Below are 15,850 nucleotides of genomic sequence, written 5' to 3'. Positions count from 1 at the left end.
AATAAGTGGACTTTTCGGGATATGGAAAAATTTCACCAATGGAATCAAAATTTCTAGGCGAATTTAGTGAGTTCCCAACAGGACATGCTTGTATAAGTGTACTCTTCAAGATATAGCAACATTTTCAGGGACCAAATCTAAGTATCATGGTGAATTCAGTAGGTTCCCAATAGGGTGCGCTTGAAATAAGGGTACCATTTAAGATACTGCAATATTTTAACGATCTGAAACACTGTTTCTTTGTGAATTCTGTTCCCATTAGCAGGCTCTAGGAAGAAGGGTACATTTAAAGATTTATCAAATTTTCACTAGATGATTCTCATTTGCTTGGTGAATTCAGTTAGTTCCCAAAGGCGTGATAGTAAAAAGTGGTCTTTTCGGGATATAGAAAAATTTTCACGAATGGGATCAAAATTCCTAGGCGAATTCAGTGAGTTCCCAATGTGATATGCTTGTATAAGTGTACACTTCAAGATATAGCAAAATATTCAGAGGCCGAATCTAAGTATCTTGGTGAATTCAGTAGGTTCCCAATGCGATGCGCTTGACATAAGGGTACTGTTCAAGAAACAGCAAAATTTTATCGAATGGAAACAATTTCTTTGTGAATTCTAGTAGTTCCCATTAGCAGGCTCTAGTAAGAAGTGTACTTTTAAAGATTTATCAAAATTTCGCCCGATGAATCTCAGTTACTTCGTGAATTCAGTTAATTCTCACTAGGTCGCAATAGTAATCAGTGGCCTTTAGGGATTTAGAAAAATTTTCACGAATGGAATCAAAATTTCTAGGCGAATTCTGTGAGTTCCCAATGGGACATGCTTGTATAAGTGTACTTTTCGAGATATAGCATCATTTACTGAACCGAATCTCCGTATCATTGTGAATTCAGTAGGTTCCCAGTAGGATTCGCATGTAATAAGGGTACTATTCAAGATACAGCAAAATATTGACAAACTGAAACACAGTTTCTTTGTTAATTCGGGTAGTTCCCATTAGCAGGCTCTAGTTATATTTGTACTTTTAAACATTTCTCAAAATTTCGTGAGGCAAGTCGAAGTAACTTGGTTTGTTCAGTTAGTTCCCAGTAGGCCGCAATAGTAATAATAGTAATAAGTGGACTTTTCTTGAAAAGTGGCTCGTTACAATTCCTCCTATTGGGAACAAACTGAATTCGCCAAGAAACTGGGATTCCATTTGTGAAAATATCGCTACATCTTGATAAGTATGCTTCATACAAGGGTGTCCTATTTGGACGAATTGAAATCGCCATGAACCTGGGAATCCGTTCATGACAATGTTGCTGTATCTTAAAAAGTACTGTTGATACTGGCATGTACTGTGCGAAAATAAGTGAAATTGCCCAGAAAATGGGGTTCTTTTTTTGAAAATACTGCTATATCTTGAAAAGTATACTTGATCCTGTTGTGTCCTACTTTGAACTAAATGAATTTACAAAGAAACTGGGAATCATTTCATTAAAATGTTGCTATATCTTGAAAATTAGGCTTGATTCTAGCTTGACCTATTGAAAACTAACGGAAAACGCCCAGAAACTGGGATTCTGTTCATGAAAATATTGCTATATGTTGAAAGGAATGGTTGATCTGACAGCGTCCTTTTGGGAACTAACTGAATTGGCCATGTAAGTTGGATTCTGTTCGTGGAAGTGTTGCTATATTTTGAATATTGTGATTGTTCCATGCGCGTCAACTAAGGAAATAACAGAATTTGCCAAGAAAAAGGGATACCGTTCGTGACATAGTTAGTATAGGACATGCTTGTATTAGTGTACTTTTCAAAATATAGCAACATCTTCATGAACTGAATCTATGTATCATGGTGAATTCAGTAGGTTTCCAATAGGATGCGCTTGTAATAAGGGTAATATTCAATATACAGCAAAATTTTAACGAACTGAAACAGGGTGTCTTCGTGAATTCATGTAGTCCCATTAGCAGGCTCTAGTTATAGGTGTAGTTTTTAAGATTTATCAACATTTTCACGAGCCGAATACCACTTATTGGATAATTCAGTTAGTTTCCAATAGGCCGCGATAGAACTAATTGGACTTTTCGGGATATAGAAAAATTTTCACAGATGGAATCAATATTTCTATGTGAATTCAATCACTTCTCAGTAGGACAAGCTTGTATAAGTGTGCTTTTCAAGACACAGCAACATTTTCATTACTGGAACCATAGTTTCTTCGCCAATTCAGTTACTTCTCAATAGGAGCTCTTGTGATAAGTGTACTTTGAAAGATTTAGCAAAATTTTCACGAACGGAATCTCAGTTACTTGGTGAATTCAGTTCATCCTCACTTGGACACGCTTATAATTACTGTACATTTGAATATATAGCAACATTTTCACGGACATAAACTCAGTTTCTCCGCAGATTCTGTTAGTTCCCAATACTACGTTCTTGTAATAAGTGTACTTTTCAAGATTTAGCCACATTTTTACTAATGGGATCTCAGTATCTTCCTAAATCAGTGAGTTGCCAATAAGACGCGTTTGTTTTAAGGGTACTTTTCAAGATATAGCAAAATTTTCACGAACCGAATCTAAGTATCCTGGTCAATTCAATAGGTTCCCTATAGGATGTGCATGTAATATACAGCAACATTTAAAACAAACTGAATCACAGTCTCTTTATAAATTCAGGTAGTTCCCATTAGCAGGCACTAGTAATAAGTGTACTTTTAAAGATTTATCAAAATTTTCATGAGCCGAATCTCAGTTACTTGGCGAATTCAGTTAGTTCCCAATAGGCCACTATACTAATATGTGGACTTTTTGGGATATAGAAAAATATTCCCAAATGGAATCATAACTTCTAGGTGAATTCAGTGATTTCCCAATAGGACATGCTTGTATAAGTGTAGTTTTCAAGATATAGCAAAATTGTCAGGAACCGAATCTAAGTATCATGGTGAATTCAATAGGTTCCCAATAGGATGCACTTGTAATACGGGTACTATTCAAGATACAGCAAATTTTTCACGAACTGAAACACAGTTTCTTTGTGAATTCAGGTAGTTCCCATTAGGAGGATCTAGTAATAAGTGTACTTTTAAAGATTTATCAAAATTTTCACGAGCCGAATCTCATTTACTTGGCGAACTCAGTTCATTCTCAGTTGGAAAAACTTGTAATTAGTGTACATTTGAATATATAGCAACATTTTCACGAAGAAAAACTCAGTTACTCCACACATTCTGTTAATTCCCAATTCTCCATTCTTGTAATAAGTGTACTTTTCAAGATTTAGCTACATTTTCGCTAATGGAATCTCAGTATCTTCCGAAATCAGTGAGTTGCCAATAAGACACGGTTGTTTTAAGGGTACTTTTCAAGATATAGCAAAATTTTAACGAACTGGAAAACAGTTTCTTTGTCAATTCATGTAGTACCCATTAGCAGGCTCTAGTCTTAAGTGTACTTTTAAATATTTATCAAAATTTTCACGAGCCGAATGTCAGTTACTTGGCGAATTCAGTTAGTTCACCGTAGGCTGTGATAGTAATAAGTTGGCTTTTCGGGATATAGAAAATTTTTCAGAAATGGAATCAAAATTACTAGGCAAATTCAGTGAGTTCCCAATAGAACATGCTTGTATAAGTGTTCTTTTCAAGATATAGCAGCATTTTCACTAGTGGAATCTTAGGTTCTTCACGAATTCAGTTACTTCTCAATAGGAGCCCATGTAATAAGTGTACTTTGCAAGATTTCGCAAAATTGTCACGAACGGAATCTCAGTTACTTGGTAAATTCAGTTCATTCTCAGTTGGATACTCTTGTAATTTGTGTACATTTGAATATATAACAATATTTCCACGAAGAGAAATGCAGTTTCTCAACAGATTCTGTTAGTTCCTAATACTACGTTCTTGTAATAAGTGTATTTTTCAAGATTTAGCCACGTTTTTACTAATGGGATCTCAGTATCTTCCGAAATCAGTTAGTTTCCAATATGACATGCTTGTTATAAGGGTCCTTTTCAAGATATAGCAAAATTTTCAGGAACCAAATCTAAGTATCTTGGTGAATTCAATAGATTCCCAATAGGATGTGCATGTAATGAGGGTACTCTTCAATATACAGCAAAATTTTAACGAACCAACTCACAGTTTCTTTGTAAATTCAGGTAGTTCCCATGAGCAGGTTCTAGTAATAAGTGTAGTTTTAAAGATTTATCAAAATTTTCACGAGCCAAATCTCTGTTACTTGGTGAATTCAGTTAGGTCCCAATAGGCCGCAATAGTAATAAGTGGACATGTCTGGATATAGAATAATTTTCACAAATGGTATCAAAATTTCTAGGCGAATTCAATGAGTTCCCAATAGGACATGCTTGTATTAGTGTACTTTTCAAGATATAGCAACATCTTCACGAACTGAATCTACATATCATGGTGAATTCAGTAGGTTCCCAAGAGGATGCGCTTGTAATAAGAGTACCATTCAAGGTACAGCAAAATTTTAACGAACTGAAACACATTTTCCTTGTGAATTCATGTAGTCCTATTAGCAGGCTCTAGTAATAGGTGTACTTTTTAAGATTTATCAAAATTTTCACGAGTCGAATACCACTTATTGGCGAATTCAGTTAGTTCCCAATAGGCCGCAATAGAACTAATTGGACTTTTCGGGATATAGAAAAATTTTCACAGATGGAATCAATATTTCTAGGTGAATTCAGTGAGATCCCAGTAGGACATGCTTGTATAAGTGTACTTTTCATGATTTAGCAACATTTTCACTACTGGAACCTTAGTTTCCTCACCAATTCAGTTACTTCTCAATTGGAGCCCTTGTAGTAAGTGCACTTTGAAAGGTTTAGCAAAATTTTCACGAACGGAATCTCAGTTACTTGGTGAATTCAGTTCATCCTCACTTGGACACGCTCTATAATTACTGTACATTTGAATATATAGCAACATTTTCACGGACATAAACTCAGTTTCTCCGCAGATTCTGTTAGTTCCCAATACTACGTTCTTGTAATAAGTGTACTTTTCAAGATTTAGCCACATTTTTACTAATGGGATCTCAGTATCTTCCGAAATCAGTGAGTTGCCAATAAGACGCGTTTGTTTTAAGGGTACTTTTCAAGATATAGCAAAATTTTCACGAACCGAATCTAAGTATCCTGGTCAATTCAATAGGTTCCCTATAGGATGTTCATGTAATATACAGCAACACTTAAACAAACTGAATCACAGTTTCTTTATAAATTCAGGTATTTCCATTAGCAGGCACTAGTAATAAGTTTACTTTTAAAGATTATTAAAAATTTTCACGAGCCAAATCTCAGTTACTTGGTGAATTCATTTACTTCCAAATAGGCCGCGATAGTAATAGGTGGACATGTCGGGATATAGAAAAATTTTCACAAATGGAATGAAAATTTCTGGGTGAATTCAGTGAGTTCCCAATAGGACATGCTTTTGTAAGTGTAGTTTTCAAGATATAGCAAAATTGTCACGAACCGAATCTATGTATCATGGTGAATTCACTAGTTTTCCAATAGGACACGCTGGTAATAAGGGTACTATTCAAGATACAGCAAAATTTAACGAACAGAAACACAATTTCTTGGTGAATTCAGGTAGTTCCCATTAGCAAGCCCTAGTAATAAGTGAACTTTTAAAGATTTATGAAAATTTTCACGAGCCGAATCTACTTGTCAAATTACTTGTCAAATTCAGTTAGTTCCCAATAGGCCACTATACTAATATGTGGACTTTTTGGGATATAGAAAAATTTTCCCAAATGGAATCAGAACTTCTAGGTGAATTCAGAGATTTCCCAATAGGACATACTTGTATAAGGGTAGTTTTCAATGTACAGCATCATTTTCACGAACCGAATCTAAGTATCATGGTGAATTAAGTAGCTTCCCAATAGGATGCGCTTGTAATACGGGTACTATTCAAGATACAGCAAATTTTTCACGAACTGAAACACAGTTTCTTTGAGAATTCAGGTAGTTCCCATTAGAAGGATCTAGTAATAAATGTACTTTTAAAGATTTATCAAAATTTTCACGAGCCAAATCTCAGTTACTTGCCGTATTCAGTTAGGTCCCAATAGGCCGTGATGGCAATATGTGGACATGTCTGGATATAGAAAAATTTTCACAAATGGAAACAAAATTTCTAGGCGAATTCAGGGCGTTCCCAAGACGACATGCTTGTATAAGTGTAGTTTTCACGATATAGCAAAATTTTCACGAAACTAATATAAGTATCATGGTGAATTCAGTAGGTTCCCAATAGGATGTGCTATTAATTAGGGTACTATTCAAGATATAGCAACATTTTAATGAACAGAAACGCAGTTTCTTTGTGAATTCCTGTAGTCCCTTAGCAGGCTCTAATAATACATGTAGTTTTTAAGATTTATCAAAATTTTCACGAGTCAAATACCACTTATAGGCGAATTCAGTTAGTTCCCATAGGCCGCGATAGTAGTAATTATACTTTTCGGGTATAGAAAAATTTTCTAAATGGAATCAATATTTCTATGTGAATTCAGTGAGTTCAAAGTAGGACATGGTTGTATATGTGTACTTATCAAGATCTAAGAACATTTTCACTAGTGGAACCTTATTTTCTTCGCGAATCCAGTTACTTCTCAATACAAGCCCTTGGAATAAGTGTAGTTTGAAAGATTTTGCAAAATTTTCACGAATGGAATCTCAGTTACTTGGTGAATTCAGTTCATTCTCAGTTGGACACTCTTGTAATCAGTGTAAATTTGAATATATAGCAACATTTTCACCAACAGAAACTCAGTTTCTCCACAGATTCTGTTAGTTCCCAATACTACGTTCTTGTAATAAGTGTACTTTCAAGATTTAGCCCCGTTTTTACTAATGGAATCTCAGTATCTTCCGAAATCAGTTAGTTTCCAATACGACACGCTTGTTATAAGGGTACTTTTCAAGATATAGCAAAATTTTCACGAACCGAATCTAAGTATCTTGGTGAATTCAGTAGGTTCCCAGTAGGATGCATTTGTAGTAAGGGTACTATTCAAGATACAGCAAAATTTTAACGAACTGATACACAGTTTCTTTGTAAATTCAGGTAGTTCCCATTAGCAGGCTCTAGGAATAGGTGAACTTTTAAAGATTTATCAAAATTTTCACAAGCCGAATCTCAGTTGCATGGTGAATTCAGTTAGTTCCCAATATACCGCAGTAGTGATAAGTGGACATTTCGGGATATAGAAAAATTTTCATCAATGGAATCAAAATTTCTAGGCGACTTCAGTGAGTTCCAGTTAGGACATTCTTGTAGAAGTGGAATTTTCAAGATATAGCATCCATGACCTGAAAGACAGTCGCTAGGAGTGCCTACACACATGAGAGTAGAGATAAGACCTGCTCTTCTCCACCAAACAACCCACATGGAGGCTTCAGTTCTCACAAACTAAGGAGCAGCTTTCCGTTCCCATATCTGGTGGAAAGAAAACAAGTCTATAAAAACGTTGTCAGAGAGACACAGAGGAGGGTAAATCCATGGTCAGAAACACCAAGACAAGATAACTCAGGAGACAATCTGATGGCAGAAGGTAAGCACAGTAACCTAAGGAACAGAAACAAAGACTACTTGGCATCATCGGAGTCTAGCTCTCTCACAAAATCAAATACTCGATATCCAAACAAACAGGGAAAGTAAAATTTGCATTTAGTATCATGATGATGATAGAGGACTTCAAGAAAGACATAAATAAACCCCTTAAAAAATACAGAATGACACAGATAAACAAACGGAAACCTTAAAGAGGAAACACAAAAGTCTGTTAAAGAAGTACAGGAAAGCACAACCAAACAGGTGAATGAATTTATTGAACAAAATGCTCCAGGATTTAAAAATGGAAATAGAAACAATAAAATGCACAAAGGGAGATAACCCTGGACATAGAAAAGCAAGTAGAGAGATCAAGACATATAAATGAAACCATCATAAACAGATTACAAGAGATAGAAGGGAGACTCTCAGGGGCAGAAGATACCATAGAAAACATTGACAAAACTTTCAATGACAATGTAAAATACAAATAGTTCCTAAGCCAAAGTGTCCAGGAAATACAGCACACACTGTGAAGATCAGTCCTTTGGATAATAGGTATAGAACAGAGTGAAGACTCCCACTTAAAAGACCGGTAAAATTTTTCAACAAAATTATAGGAGAAAGCTTCCCTAACCTAAAGACAGAGACACCCATACACATAAAATAAGTGTACAAAATTCCAAATAGATTGGACCAGAAAAGAAATATCTCCTTTCATATAATACTCCAAACACAAAAGCAAAAACAAAGAAAGAATATTAAAAATGTTAGGGAAAAAGACAAGTAATATGTAAAGGCATATGCATAAGAATTATACCAACTTCTCACCAGAGATTATGAACGGAAGAAGATCTGGTGCAGATGTGATGCAGAACCTAAGAGAACAGAAATGCCAGCCCAGGCTACTATATCCACCAAAACTCTCAACAGAGATGGAGAAACCAAGATATCCCATAACAAAACCAAATTTACACAATATCTTTCTAAAAATCCAGCCTTCCAATGGATAATAGATGGAAAACTCTAAAGCAAGAAGTGAAACTATACCCTAAAAAGTAAGAAAAATATCTTCTGGGAACAAATCAAAGAGAGACAAACAAAAAAAATGAAACAAAAAAAATAGAAGTAAAAAATTTTTAAAAAGATCCGTTTTCCACCTCTACTTAACAAAAACAACAGGAAACAATAATCACTCTTCCTTAATATCTCTTAACATCATTGGAATCAATTCCCCAATAAAAAGACATTCACTAAAAGACTGTTGGCATAAACAGGACCCAGCATTTTGCTGCACAAAGAAATACACCTCAGAGACAGAGACAGACACTACCTCAGAGTAAAAGGCAGGAATACAATTTTACAAGCAAATATTGTGAAGAAGAAACCTGGAATAGTCATTATAATATAGAATAAAATCGATGTTCAACCAAAAGTTATCAAAAATGATAAGGAAGTCACCATATTCATCAAAAGAAAAATCCATCAGGGTGAACTCTCAATCCTAAACATCTATGCTCCAAATGCAAGGACACCTACATTCATAAAAGAAACTACACTAAAGGTCAAAGCAGACATTGCACCTAACGCAATGATAGTAGGAGATTTCAACACTCATGAAAGATGAATAGATTTCACTCATCAAAGGAAAGATCATGGAAACAGAAGCTGAACAGGGACATAGAGAAACTGACAGAAAAACACCAAATGGATTTAACAGAACATTTCTTCCTAAAACATATATATGTCATGGTACCTTTTCCAATATTGGCCATATAATCAGTCATAAAACAGGACTCAACAGATACATGAAGACTGAAATAATCCCATGCATTCTATCAGATCACAATAGACTGCGGCTGGTCTTCAATATCAACAAATATAAGAGAAAGTCCCCATATACATCGAAGTTGAACAACTCTCATTGATAACTGGCTGTAAGAATAAATATAGATAGAAATCAAAGACTTTTGAGAATTTAATGATAATGAAGGCATAACATACGCAAACTTATCGGACACAATGAAAGCAGTGTTAAGAGGAAAACTCTGAGTGCTTCTGAAAAGAAACTGGAGAGGTGATGCAGTAGCGGCTTGACAGCACACCTAAAAGTGCTAGAAATAAAGAAGCAAATATATGCAAGAAGAGTAAAAGTCAGGAAATAATCAAATTCAGGACTGAAATCAACCAAGTACAAACAAAAAGGTCTATACAAAGGGTCAACAAAACCAAGAGCTGGTTCCTTGTGAAATCAACAAGATACAGAAGCTCTTAGCCAGAATAATCAAAGGGCACAGATAGTGTATTCGAATTAACAAAGTCATAAATGAAAATGGAGACAACAACAGAATCTGAGAAAATTCAAAACAACATCAGCTCTTACTACAGAAGATTATATTCAAAAAATCCGAAAATATGGAGGAAATGGACAATTTTCTCAATAAATACCAGGTACCAAAGCTAAATTGGGAACAGATAAACCATCTGTACAACCCCATAATCCCTAAAGTAACAGAATCAGTTATTAAAATTGGAGATTGCCATACCTGAGCAGAATATCTCTTGGTCATATACCAAAAGATGCTCCAACATACAATACAGACACATGCTCCATTAGGTTCACAGCAACCTTATTTATAACATCCAGTAGCTGGAATGTACCCAGATTCTCTTCAACAGAGTAATTGTTATAGAAAATATTGTACATCTTCATAGTGAAATACTATTCAGCTATCAAAAACAATGACTTTATGAAATTCATCGGGCAGTGGATGGAATTAAAAAATATCATCCCGTGTGAGCTAACCCAATCACAGAAAATCAAAAATGGTATATACTGACTGATTATTGGCTATTAGCTCAAAATCTTGTATTACGCAAGATATAATTCACAGACCACATGAAGCTCAAGAAGGATGATTAACTTGTGGATGCTTAAGTTCTTCTTAAAATGGGGAAAAATATTCATAGATGGGGATTTGTAGACAAAGTTCTGAGCAGAGACTGAAGAAATGGCTATTCTGAGCCTGCCCCACATTGGTATACAGCATACATATGTACACACATATATACACACATATACCCACACCCACCAAAACTAGAAAATATTAATGAAGCCATGAAGAGCATACTGACAGGACCTTGATATAGTTGTCTCCTGAGAGATGCAGCCAGAGCATGACTGATACAGACGTGAATGCTAGCAGCAAAGTACTGAAGTGAGAACAGGGTAAACACTGGAGGAATTAGAAAAAGTATTGAAGGAGCTGAAGGGGCTTGCATCTGTGTAAGAACAACAATACCACCCACCGGAGCCCCCAGGGATGAAACCACAACCCAAAGGCTATACATGGATAGATCCATGGCTTGAGCTGCATATGTAGCAGAAGATGGACTTGTTGGGCACTACTGAAAGGAAATGCCCTTGCTCCTGCCAAAGCTGGACCAGAAGTGTAGGGAAATATCAGGGGGGATGGAAAGGGGCCTGGTTGGGGAGGGGGAAACCCCTCATAGAATAAGGGGAGTGAGGTGAGATAGGGGCCTTTTGGCAGGAAACTAGGAAAGGGAAAAACTTTTGAAACATAAATAAAAATATCCAATAAAAATTACAAAAAATTATGTGTATTAGAAATCTTTTAAAATGTGTAAAACAGGTAATATACCACATGAATAAAATCACATTTGGAAAATGTTCTTGAATGATGATATAAAAATATGCTTTGATAAAATACAAGTATTGTAAACATCATGGGAAATTTGAGATGTAATGCACGAAATCTTGATCAGAACAATAGGATATTTGAGGGAGACAAGACAATATAAATGGGAAATGAAGAAGCTAAATTATGATTATTTGAAGAAGATTAGGATTTTACTACACATAAAGAAAGTATATTTTTAAAAAAGCAAAACAAAATCTTAACAAACAAAACAAAAACAAAACTTCCTAAAGGAAGTCCATTTCTTTTACACAAAAGAGAAACATTTCAAAAAAGATATCATTAAAAATAGTCAGCAAAACATAATTGGTATAAAATTAAATGAAAAAGTAAAAAAGTCTACACAGTAGTGGTGGGGCACATCTTTAATCTCAGCAATTGAGAGGTAGAAATAGGGGTACCTCACTGAGGTCAAGGCCAGCCTAGTCCAGAGAATGAGACTTTCACCAGAAAATGGCCATGGCTGTTACATAAAGAAGCCCCATATGAAAAATAAAGAAAAAATGGAAAAAATTGGAAGAAATTAGAAAATTATTTTAAAAATGAGGACATTTGAAGAGATACCAGATAATTGTAAGATTTCTCATGCTCAGGTATTTGTTTAATATTCTGAGAATAGTTGTTTTAGAAAAATATCATATAATCAATAATTTTGAGTACCACTCCACTTTTTCACAGAAACTAAAAATAGAACTAAATTCGATTTGTAATCACATGGACGAATGTAAAATCAAAAGAATACTGAAAAGTAGGATCATTGCTGGAAGTAACACCTCTCACTTATTACATGATAATACAGATCTATAATAATTAAGATATCATACTAATCTAATATAAATATATACATTATTCAATAGCATAAAATTGTCAGGACAGACATAAGTTCATTCATGTATAGACTGAATTTTATAATGTTACCAAGAAATACACAGTGAAAAAGAAATACAGAATCCTAAAGATATTGTTCTGGTAAAATTAGATAATTACATGTAGAAGGGTGAGACTCAATCTTTACCTCTGATTGCAAACAAAATTAAATTTAGAGCACTCCAAGAGTTAAAGTATAAGGCAAAATATTCTAAATCTGATAGACAGAATATTAAGAAAATGATATAAATTTGTTTTTTTAAGAAGGACTTTTCCTTTTTGTCAGAATATTTTAAATTTACTTTCAAATGTTATCCCCTTTCCAGGTTTCCCATCTATAACCTTCCTATCCCATTCTTCTTCTTCCCCTATTCTATGAGGGTATTCCCCCATGCATCTAACTACCCCTTCCTGCATTCCTACCCTGACATTCCCCTACACTAAGGCATTGAGCCTTGGCAGAACCAAGGTCCTCTCCTCCCATTAGGCCCCAACAAGGCCATCTCCTGCTACACATGCAACTGCAGACATGGGGCTTTCCATGTGTACACTTTGAATTTTGATTTATTCTCTGGGTGTTCTGAATGGTTGATATTGTTCTTCTTATGGGTTGGCAAAAGCCTTCAGCTCCTCCAAACCATTGTCTAACTCATCCAGTGTGGGTTCCATTCTCAGTTCATTGGTTGGCTTTGAGCATCCGCCTCTGTATTTGTCATGCTCTGGCAGAGCTTCTCAGGAGACAGCAGTATAAAGCAACTGTCAGCATGCACTTCTTGGCATGAGCAATATTGTCTGGCTTTGGTGGCGGTATGTATATGGGATGGATCCATAAGTGAATGAATCACTGGATGACAAGTAGCTCAGTCTCTGCTCCAAATATTGTCTCTGTATTTCCTCCTGTGAATATTTTTGTTCCCCCTTCTAAAGACTGTAGCATCTTTACTTTTTTGGTACTTCTTCTTGAGCATCATGTGGTCTGTGGATTGTATCTTGGATAATCTGAGCTTTTGGGATAATATCCACTTACTGGTGAGTGAATACCATATCTTTTTTGTGTGTGTGATTGGGTTACCTCTCCAGGCCTATATTTTCTAATTCTATCCATTTGTCTATGAATTTCATTAAGTCACTGTTTGTAATAGGTGAATAGTACTCCATTGTATAAATTTAACCTATTTTCTGTAACCAATAAACGTTGGGGGGCATTTGGGTTATTTCCAATTTCTGGCTCTTATAAATAGGGCTGCTATGAACACAGTAGAGCATGTGTCCTTGTTATATGTTGGAGCAGTTTCAGGGGATATGCCCAGGAGTGTTATAACTGAGCCCTCAGTAGTACTATGTCCAATTCTTCATAAAGTTAGGGGGAAGCTGGACCCTCAGAAGTGCAGACAGTCCTGAGAAAACACAGGAGACAATTACTTTCTGCCCATATTACTGACCCAAGAGGAAACAAGCTGGTACTCACACACTTATGGTCACTTGATCTTTGACAAAGGAGCTAAAATCATCCATTGGAAATTGGAAGCATTTTCAACATATGGTCCTGTTTCAACCATTGTCAACTTGTAGATGAAAAAAAATTGATCCATTTCTATAGTTCTGTAGAAAGCTTAAGTTCAAGTGGAACAAGGAAGTCCACATAAAACCAGATAAACTCAAACTAATAGAAGAAAAATCAGAGAAGAACCTCATGCACATGGGCACTGGGGAATGTTTCCCTAACAGAACAATTGCTTATGCAATGTGATCAAGAATTGACAAATGGGACTTCATAAAATTGCAAAGCTTCTGTAAGGCAAAGGTCACCGAAATTAGGACAAAACAGCAACTAACAGATTGGGAAAAGGTTTTTATTAATCCTATGCCTTAATAGAGGACTAATATCCAAAACATACAAGGAACTCAAGAAGTTAGACTCCAGGAAATCAAATAACCCTCTTAAAATTGGGGTATGCAATGGCGAGACATCATCTCCAGTAGCGATGATGACTCCATCGTGCTCTATTACTGCCAGGAGGGCAAACCAAAGAGAACCCTGTACAGTAAGAAATATGGTGTGGAACTCATCAGATATACCCATGCAGCAAACACAGTCGTTTATAGCTCTAACAAAATAGACGATACTATTTGTTACTTGTCCTTGCATGACAATAAATACATCAGATACTTTCCTGGACACAGCAAGAGGGTGGTGGCCTTGTCCATGTCATCTGTGGATGACACTTTCATTTCTGGGTCTCTTGATAAGACCATTCGACTCTGGGATCTCCGGTCTCCTAACTGCCAGGGCCTCATGCATCTACAGGGCAAACCTGTTTGTTCCTTTGATCCAGAAGGGTTAATTTTTGCTGCAGGTGTCAACTCAGAAATGGTCAAACTTTATGACCTTCGTTCTTTTGATAAGGGTCCATTTGCTACCTTTAAGATGCAGTATGATCGGACTTGTGAGTGGACAGGACTTAAGTTCAGCAATGATGGCAAACTGGTACTCATCTCCACCAATGGCAGCTTCATCTGCCTCATTGACGCATTTAAAGGTGTGGTGGTGATGCACACATATGGGAGTTATGCTAATAGCAAAGCTGTTACACTCAAATCATCGTTTAATACAGATTCACAGTTTATTATGATTGGTTAAGAAGATGCCAAAATTCATGTGTGGAATGGGGAGAGTGGTATAAAAGTAGCTGTACTGGATGGGAAGCACACCGGCCCCATCACCTGTTTGCAGCTCAACCCCAAGTTTATGACCTTTGCCAGTGCCTGTTCCAACATGGCCTTCTGGTTACCCACCATTGATGACTGATCCTGACGTTGCTGGGCTATTTGTACAGTGAGGGCGGCCAACAGGAAAAAGTCTGAGGTGACTGAGATGACGGTGTTTGATTGATCATTTGACTGGGCCTGGAGAACATCTTCCCACGTGGCCTTCCCAAGGATGTGCTGTCCACCTTCTCTAAAGGATTACTTAGCTGAGCGCCTTCAGGAGGACCCTTGGTGCTGCAGCTTCAGCTGGCACCCAGCCTTCCAGCTCTCACTGCGCCAGGCTCTTCAGTTTGTGACTAGACTTATGATCAGGACACAGTTGGGAGCCTGAACGTCAGTTGTGAAAGTACTTGCTGCTGAGGAGCCAGTAAAGTCACCACTTCCTGCACATCCTTCTCACCCAAGAAATGCATGGGAAGCCGTGTTTCTGGTTTTGAGATATTTGGACAGCTCAGCACCCCTTGCCCTCTCCCTGCATGTCTTGTTACTGGGTCTCCCTATGTAATTAATTGTGGCATTATTCCACAACCATCATGTTTCTTAGGTGCCAAACAGTTACAAAAATAAGTCTTCATATACCTTGGGTTCAAAGAAAGGACAAGTACAGAGGACTGTGTCTGTCAGGAGGCTAGTCAGTATTCCTGCACAGGTGGGTGGGGCAGACCTTGGGCTTAGATGCTGGGTGACAAAGGCCCAAGAGTCTGACAGGGAGGGAGGGGTAGCAGGTAAATTCTGAGAGCTGAAAGGTTTTGCAGCCTGGTGCACTTCCCCCATCAAGACAATCCCACAGTCTCTCTGGTGGGGGATGCTACCGAGCTTGGCTTGTACAAAAGCAAGGTAGTAGTTTATTTTTGTACCTGAGTCACATCACGTTTTCCTGTGGGCCAATATTGTGGAATGAGTCTGAGTTGTT

General features: G+C 36.7%; 1 pseudogene; it reads left to right on the top strand.

The window, feature by feature from the left end:
• Nucleotides 1–14,165: 14,165 nt before the first annotated feature.
• On the top strand, nucleotides 14,166–15,206 carry Wdr82-ps3 (WD repeat domain 82, pseudogene 3; annotated as a pseudogene).
• The last annotated feature ends 644 nt before the right edge of the window (nucleotides 15,207–15,850 follow it).

The sequence above is a fragment of the Rattus norvegicus genome, chromosome 15, assembly GCF_021556685.1.
Source record: "Rattus norvegicus strain SHRSP/BbbUtx chromosome 15, alternate assembly SHRSP_T2T, whole genome shotgun sequence".
In the NCBI taxonomy this organism is placed as follows: domain Eukaryota; kingdom Metazoa; phylum Chordata; class Mammalia; order Rodentia; family Muridae; genus Rattus; species Rattus norvegicus.
This window is presented reverse-complemented; position numbering and strand designations above follow the sequence as displayed.